General features: G+C 47.7%; 1 protein-coding gene and 1 long non-coding RNA gene across 15 annotated transcripts in view; one reads left to right on the top strand and one right to left on the bottom strand.

The window, feature by feature from the left end:
• Positions 1-7,500, top strand: part of satb1b (SATB homeobox 1b) — a 91,581-nt gene that overhangs the window by 76,161 nt on the left and 7,920 nt on the right. The window lies entirely within an intron of this gene.
• LOC134449455 (uncharacterized) overlaps positions 4,757-7,500 on the bottom strand; it is a 39,723-nt gene continuing 36,979 nt past the window's right edge. Inside the window, exon 3 of the long non-coding RNA XR_010034964.1 lies at positions 4,757-4,992. This is a non-coding gene — a long non-coding RNA (uncharacterized LOC134449455). The remainder of the gene's footprint in view (positions 4,993-7,500) is intronic.

Below are 7,500 nucleotides of genomic sequence, written 5' to 3'. Positions count from 1 at the left end.
CACACACACACACACACACACACACACACACACACACACACACACACACACACACACACACACACACACACACACACACACACACACACACACACACGACAAGAGACATCAACGCACACGATAGGCAGCGTGTAATCTGCTCCGCAAACATCTGTTGCTCTAGTTAGTTCATCCCCGCGATCGACATCTTTCCATCGCCTTGACGCCATAGTCGCTATCTAATGATGTCATCTACGTACGCATGCAGGCAGACAGGCCTCGTTTCGCCTCTTCTCCTCGTGTGCGCTTGTGGTGGCTGTTGTCAGGGACCAGGATGTTAGCTTGTTGCATTGCATGCATGCAGGCAGACTCTCTCTCTCTCTCTCTCTCTCTCTCTCTCTCTCTCTCTCTCTCTCTGCAGTCGTCATCATGCATCACGCCTGCCAAAGCTAAGAACAACAGCAGGGCCCACAACCAAAACAACAAGCGACAAACGACAACATCGGTTGTACGAGAGGTTTTTTCCCCCTCTCTCCTTTTTTTTATTTTTTTTATTTGGGTGACAACAGCGTACGTACGTGGCTGGATGCCTCTTAAGGGGTTGATGCAGAGTTCAATGGGGGCATTGGCCCCGTTCTCTCTCTCACACATTCACTCACTCCCTCGTTCACTCCTCGCCAAGAACATTTGAATAAACGCTCTGAGCGCTCGCTATTTTGCATAGCAAGAGATCCTCAAAACGGCCACCATTTTTTTTCTCTCTCTCTCTCTCTCCCCCACTCTATTGCTATCTGACTCTCTCTGTGTCTCTGCCTCCCTCTCTTTTTCTCTCTCTCTGTTTCTCTCCATCTTTTTTGTCCAGATGTCTATTTTTGGGAGCCAGTGTTTTGCTTATTGTAGCAGGAGATCCACATATGCCACAGGAAATGCATTAATATTTCTTTGTCAGCAGATGGACATGCCGTCCGTGGGAGTATTCGCTCATTCGCTCATTCGTTTATTCGTTTATCCGTTCGTCATTTCACCGGCTCGCCCAACACACTTACAAACCCAAAACACGTAACTTTGCAGAGCTCTCCCATTCTCCCTATTTTCACTTTATACACACGCGCACACACACGCGCACACGCGCAAACACGCACGCACGCACGCACACACACACACACACACACACAAACACACACTTGCCGAAAAAATAACAGGTTTGAACATAATGTATTATCTTTTGAATTTATCTGCATAACATTGTCTGCCAACACTGGGCCAGTGCCAGGATCAAGGGGGGAGGGGGTGTGCATGGTGTGTTGGGGGGTGGAGGAACAATAATGCTTTGTCTGCTACACTGTTACTCCTCTTGCCGACATGAAGATATTTGTCTTGCCAGTTTTTTCGTAAAGGCCCAGTTTTTTTCCCTTCTTTTCTCCTCCCCTTTGGTTGTTCCATGCAGCCTCTCTCTCTCTCTCCCTCTTTCTCTCTCCCTCTCTCTCTCTCTCTCTCTCGATCTCTCACTCTCTCGCTCTCTCTTTCTCCACCTCCCAGTCTCCCTCTCTTTTTTTCATGTCAATTGCGGCCCTCAACAATGGGATCGCAATCTCTCGATAAAATGCCCAGGATTCCTTCCCCCTCTGTTTCGCACCCATGCCAGCCAGCCAGCCAGCCCGCCAGCCAGCCAGCGCCTACCCTCCACGCCACCCAGCCCCCAAGTTGATCGCTGATCGCTCACGTTCCCTCTTTTCTCTTTTCAATGGACTATCTGGCCTACATCCGTTTTACCAGGACCCGTGCAACCCACGTTTTGAATACCTCTGCCAAAATAAAAAAACAAGAAGAGCGTGTGATAGAGAAAGAGAGCGAAAGAAGGGAGTGCCGTAACACTCGAGGCCTCAGATCAGGCGATATTTTTCAAACGCGCCCACTCTGATAATCTCATCAGGGCCTGAGCAAAGGCCTATTCTAAAGGAGGTGGAGGACGGAGATGGTCAGCTGGGCCCGCGCGAATGGCAGCTTTGTTTGGGGATGTTTAAGGGTGATAATGAGCAAACGTGATTAAGTGGGAAGGTGTTGCCCATACCAGGGCCGTGTGACTGGACTGTCAGGCAGGGCTGGACCGGGACCAAAGAATGCCAAGGGCATTTTTGTCCATAGACCAGGGGTGCATTTCTCGACATCGCCGGTGTTGGCCAGTTAGCAACTTGGGTAGTTGCTAATGGGAAATTGCATTGCAAACAAAAAAAGTAGCTAACGTAGTTAGCAACTATGGTTTCGAGAAATGCATGCCAGCCTCACACACATCCCCCCCACCACCATCACCCTTTGCAGTATATTATGATGGCTATTTATTAAAGATGCACCTATGGGCAACTCCATCTAGTTGGCCGGTCTCTAAAGGCAAAATAAAAATGTATCGGCCCTTGAAGATGGAGGGCTGTCGGCCCACTGGCTAGTTCAGCCCTGACAGTGGGTGAGAGTGGGACGCGCCACCGTGTGCCACATTCTCTCTCTCTCTCTCTCTCTCTCTCTCTCTCTCTCTCTCTCTCTCTCTCTCTTTCTCTCCGGGGTGTTTCCAATATCCTAACTCCCGTCTTCCCCAAGTGCTTGTGACGCCATGATGATGTCACAAGACGTCATTGGCGACAGAAGTTTAATTCGATATCTCACAAAAGCTCAATTCAAAAGGCCGTTTTGCTCATTTGCAGGTGGGATGCTGAAAGGGGAGAAGTCCCCCAAAAGTTGTTGTGGCTTGGTTGACAGTGCGAAGAAACTTGAATGTTTTCTCCACGGAGGCGGGGGCGGGGCGTCACGTGAAGCGCGAGGCCACAAGCACAGGTCAAGGACGGGAGTCACGATACTGGACAGAGCCCCCCTTCTCTCTCTTTCCTCCTCTCATCGTGTACCATGTGGTGGCCCTTTGCGAGCATACTGGCTCATTTATTAGCATAACGCACTCGTTTATTTTATGTCGTTGTGCGTCGGGGCCGAGAGGATTTGAATGCAGCGCTGTTCTTCCCTCTCACAGTGCAGGCCTGTACTCTCATTGGCAGCTTGTGACTACTTAGTCGCTCTCTCTCCTTTCCTAGGTTTCTCTCTCTCTCTGTATTTTTCATGCGCTCTCTCTCTCTCTCTCTCTCTCTCTCTCTCTCTGGCTTTCACACACACACACACACACACACATACTGTACACACACACTGTACACACACACACACACGCACACAGACACACGCACACAAACGGTGTGCCTGCTGCATCACACCGGGGCACGGCATAGCAGGGTGAATCTTGCGCGCATGAATTCCGCCATTGTGTTGGCCCAAAGATTTTTTTTTCTTCTTTTTTTTAATAAAAAAAAACCGCCCCTCTGCTATTTATACCGTACGGCTGCCGCACAATAGAGGCCCTGCTCTCCTGGCAGTGCACTAGTGTAGGGCCAGCCTCTCGCTCGGGCCCGCTGATTACCTCAGTGAATGTGCCCCTCCTGACCTCCTCTGCCTCCCTCCTGTCGTCAGCAGGCCAGGCCGGGGACCTGAGAGGGGGAGGGTGGTGGAGGAGGGATAGAGCTGGAGAGAGGAATATAGTGGTGTGGCGTTCAGCTCAGCTCAGAGAGATCAGATCAGCTGCTGATAAACGGGAAATGGCACTCTCAGGTCACTGGGAACTGTATCGCTCTCTCGTACCCACTCACTCACTCACTAACGGAGGCACTCTGTCGCTTATTCACTTGGTCACTCTCTCAATCACACTCGGTCACTTGATCATTCGCTCATTCGGAGCCGCTCACTCATTCACTGAGTTACTCACTCCCTCTCACGCTCTCTCGCAATAATTGTTTCAATCTCACTCAATCAATCATTTGCTTGATGGCTTTCTCTTACTTACTCATTCGCTTATTCACTTACCCCCCCACCACCCACTTGTTTACTTTGTTCACTCAAAGCCTTCCTCGTGCATTGTCACCCCTTCATAGAATCTCACTCATTTACCAACTTATTACTGTATTATATCACTCTTTCACTTCCAAGCGGACCCACCCATCCTTTCTTCTTTACTCATTCATTCTCTCGTGCAGCACCCCTATCATTAATCACGTGCCATTCTTTCCCACGCTTTTTGATAGTGCCTATTTGACTGTCTTTGATAGACTATTTAGTATCAGTTCACCCACTCATGTATCCCCACCCACTCACCAACTCGTTGTTTTATTCCTCTTACTTGCGTTTTGCTTCCTCTTTCACCCTCTCACTCACCCCTATGCTTGTTTCCATAGGCGCAGTACTGTACTCACACCCACCCACCTTCTGGATTGCTCACCCACGTAACGCACTCCCTCATTCATTCACACACTCGCACTCACCCACACACATCATCTTTCGCAAATAGGGCTAAGCAAAGGCAGACATGCATTCCATTTAACCCGTGAAGACACAGCGTTATAAATTTGCTGCCACCAGAATGACAATGGCCAAGCCGTAGTGCATTGCTGAAAGCCCTGTGATATGTCATAGTAGTATAGTATTATGGTGGTGAATTTTTCAATGACTATTACAGTACATCGCTGCTCTGGTGCATTAAGGGGCTACATGCATTCAAATAGATAATAAGTATTTTATTTTATTTCATTTTCATTTTATGTATTTATAGTAGAAACAAAACATCAACAAAAAAACATTCATTTTATTGGCAAGAGGAAGGTTGAAAATGACAATCTCACATTGACATTTAATTCCATATTAAGTGGAATTAAGATATCCAATTTTAAATTTAGAATTTTGGCAGGAGATAGTATTTGAAATGACCATTAAACTTTCCGTTGTTGGACACGTTTTCCCAGATTTGGCCACATCATCACTGACTCTCTCATTCACTCTTGACCTCTCTCTCTCTCTCTCTCTTTCTCGTCTCTATTGTCTCTCGTCACTCTCTCTTTATTGTTCTTTTCTCTGCCTGGCACTTTTCTCCTGCCACTTCTCTTTCCCTTTCTCACACCTCCTCCGACACCATCGTCGCACCTTGAAGAACTGAAGAAGGCACCACATGAGAGAGAGAGAGAGAGAGAGAGAGTGATGGAGAGAGAGAGAGAGGGGGGGGGGAGAGGGAGAGGAAGAGAGAGGGGGAGTGAGAGGGGCTACAGTACAACAAAAAAGGGAAATCAAGTCACACCGCTGTTTCAGCATTAGCACATTCAGAGGTGTGGGTGCAGTGGTTTCTCATTCTTATCTCATTGGGATTTTTGTCTTTATTGCACTGCAAAGAACACATATCCACAAAGGACACGATGAGCCACAGCAGCGCTTGTTGAACTTCACACGCACAGTACGGTTCACTTAAGTGCTCATTTTAAATTACCATAATTCTAAATGTAGGCTACTGTACTGTACTGTACTGTACTGTACTGTACGGTACGACTCACTGTAGTGCACTCTTTTTGTGTTGCCATTTTTCTAAATTTAGGGCTTTGCTGGGCACGGAGAGGTCAGGGAGAGGTGTGAGGATCCCCGACTGTACTGTACCACTGTGGGCTGCTTAGTATCACTGAACAGAAAACTGGGGCTGCTTATAAAGCACATCCATGAATAGCCAAAAATGCCCATTTTCACACCATACACGGATTCATACATAAAAATTTAAATAATTTGTATGGCACACTTCATACAAACAGACAGCTCAATGTGCTGTGACAGTTTTGACTGACAAGGGAATGACAAAAAATGTAAAATCTGAAAATTTAGACAACTGAAACATGTGCACATGTACTGTATATTGAGTGAATAACATTAACCTGCAAATATCCCTCTCTACCTTCTCATTCCCTCCCTCACTAACTCCCTCACTAACTCCCTCACTAACTCACTCACTCACTCACTCACTCACTCACTCACTCACTCACTCACTCACTCACTCACTCACTCACTCACTCACTCACTCACTCACTCACTCTCTGCAGCTGCAGCCTCCACAAACATTACTTACCCACATCAACACACAACGTCCCCCTCGCTCAGTTCGGTTCAGTTCAGCTTATTACTTAATCCCAAGTGGGCAATTTGGTTGCGGTCAGGGTCACACACATATCGCACATACTGTATACAACACCACAAAACACACAACACTTTGAAAATAAATCAGTGTAAAATTAAACAATAAATAAACAAGGTTAGATGTGAAAGAATACAGGTCACTCACTCAAACGCACTCACTCACCCCAGCAAATATTAACCCCCAAACTCGACCCAAATCTCCCCCAACCCCCACTCCGATCATTTTGCCTGTTGCTTCATCCTCCGTCCCAGCTCTTCGCTCGCTCTGTGCATGGTAAAGGCTGTGGAAGAAATGCAATTGGACACACACAAACACCTTCTATATGGCTGTGCTGTACTGTCAACAAGGGGAAACCCTCCTGTGCTCTGGTCCCTTATGTCCGTGTGACAAGTTACGCATGTGATGTTTTTCATCGGGTCCACAAACACAGACACACACACACACACTTACACACCATACACACAACCTTACACACACACACACACACACACACACACATACATACACACAGACACAGACACAGACACACACACACAGTGTTGATTTAACACTTGGAGAGTACTCTGAGACCAAATACAAAGTGTTGAATTGACACTTAATTTCTTACTGTGTATACAAATACACACACACACACACACTCACTCACACACACACACACACTCAGACACACACACACACACTGCGGTCATTGGGGTCACACTCATCCATGGCATGCCGTGCGTGTGGGGAGGACACAGACACGGACACAGAAGTGTTGTAGAGTTAGCAGGTTTTGTAGGTTGCAGATGTACTTTGTATGGGTATGCTATGCTTGCTATGCTCGCTGGCTTTATCAGCTGTGTCCAAATCAGATTCGCTCCTTTTGTATCCTGTTTACTAGATTAGTTGGGTCTTTTATTTCCCAAATGTAGACGCGTGCGTGCGTGCGTGCGTGCGTGCGTGTGCATGCGTATATGTGTTTGTGTGTGTGTGTGTGTGTGCATGTGTGTGCGTGAATGTGTCCTTGCGTGCGTGCGTGTGTGTGTGCGTGTGTGTACGTGTTTGTGTGTGCGTGTGTGTGTGTGTTTTGCAGAGGAGGAGAGAGGGGGGGGGTGTTCCTCAATTCTGCAACCGCAGACATCAGAGTAGGAACAGGGCCCAAATCCCTCCGCATGCAAATTAAAGAGACAACAATGACTGTGGCAGAGGAACAAGGTGGGCCTTGCCCACTCTCTCTCTCTCTCTCTCTCTCTCTCTCTCTCTCTCTCTCTCTCTCTCGCTCGCTCTCTCTCTCTCTCTGTGCGAGTGTCCAAAAACCCTTCTCGGTTTGATGTGGCTTTTGGGAGGAGCTGGAACAGGGGAATGCTGAGTTATCTCCACCATGCAGTGTGGCCGCGGCCTGTACTTGCCTGTGTGTGTGTGTGTGTGTGTGTGTGTGTGTGTGTGTGTGTGTGTGTGTGTGTGTGTGTGTGTGTGTGTGTGTGTGTGTGTGTGTGTGTGTGTGTGTG

This window comes from Engraulis encrasicolus, chromosome 5 (genome assembly GCF_034702125.1).
Source record: "Engraulis encrasicolus isolate BLACKSEA-1 chromosome 5, IST_EnEncr_1.0, whole genome shotgun sequence".
Classification (NCBI taxonomy): domain Eukaryota; kingdom Metazoa; phylum Chordata; class Actinopteri; order Clupeiformes; family Engraulidae; genus Engraulis; species Engraulis encrasicolus.
Note: the sequence above shows the minus strand (reverse complement) of the source record. Positions and strands in the feature narration are given on the sequence as shown.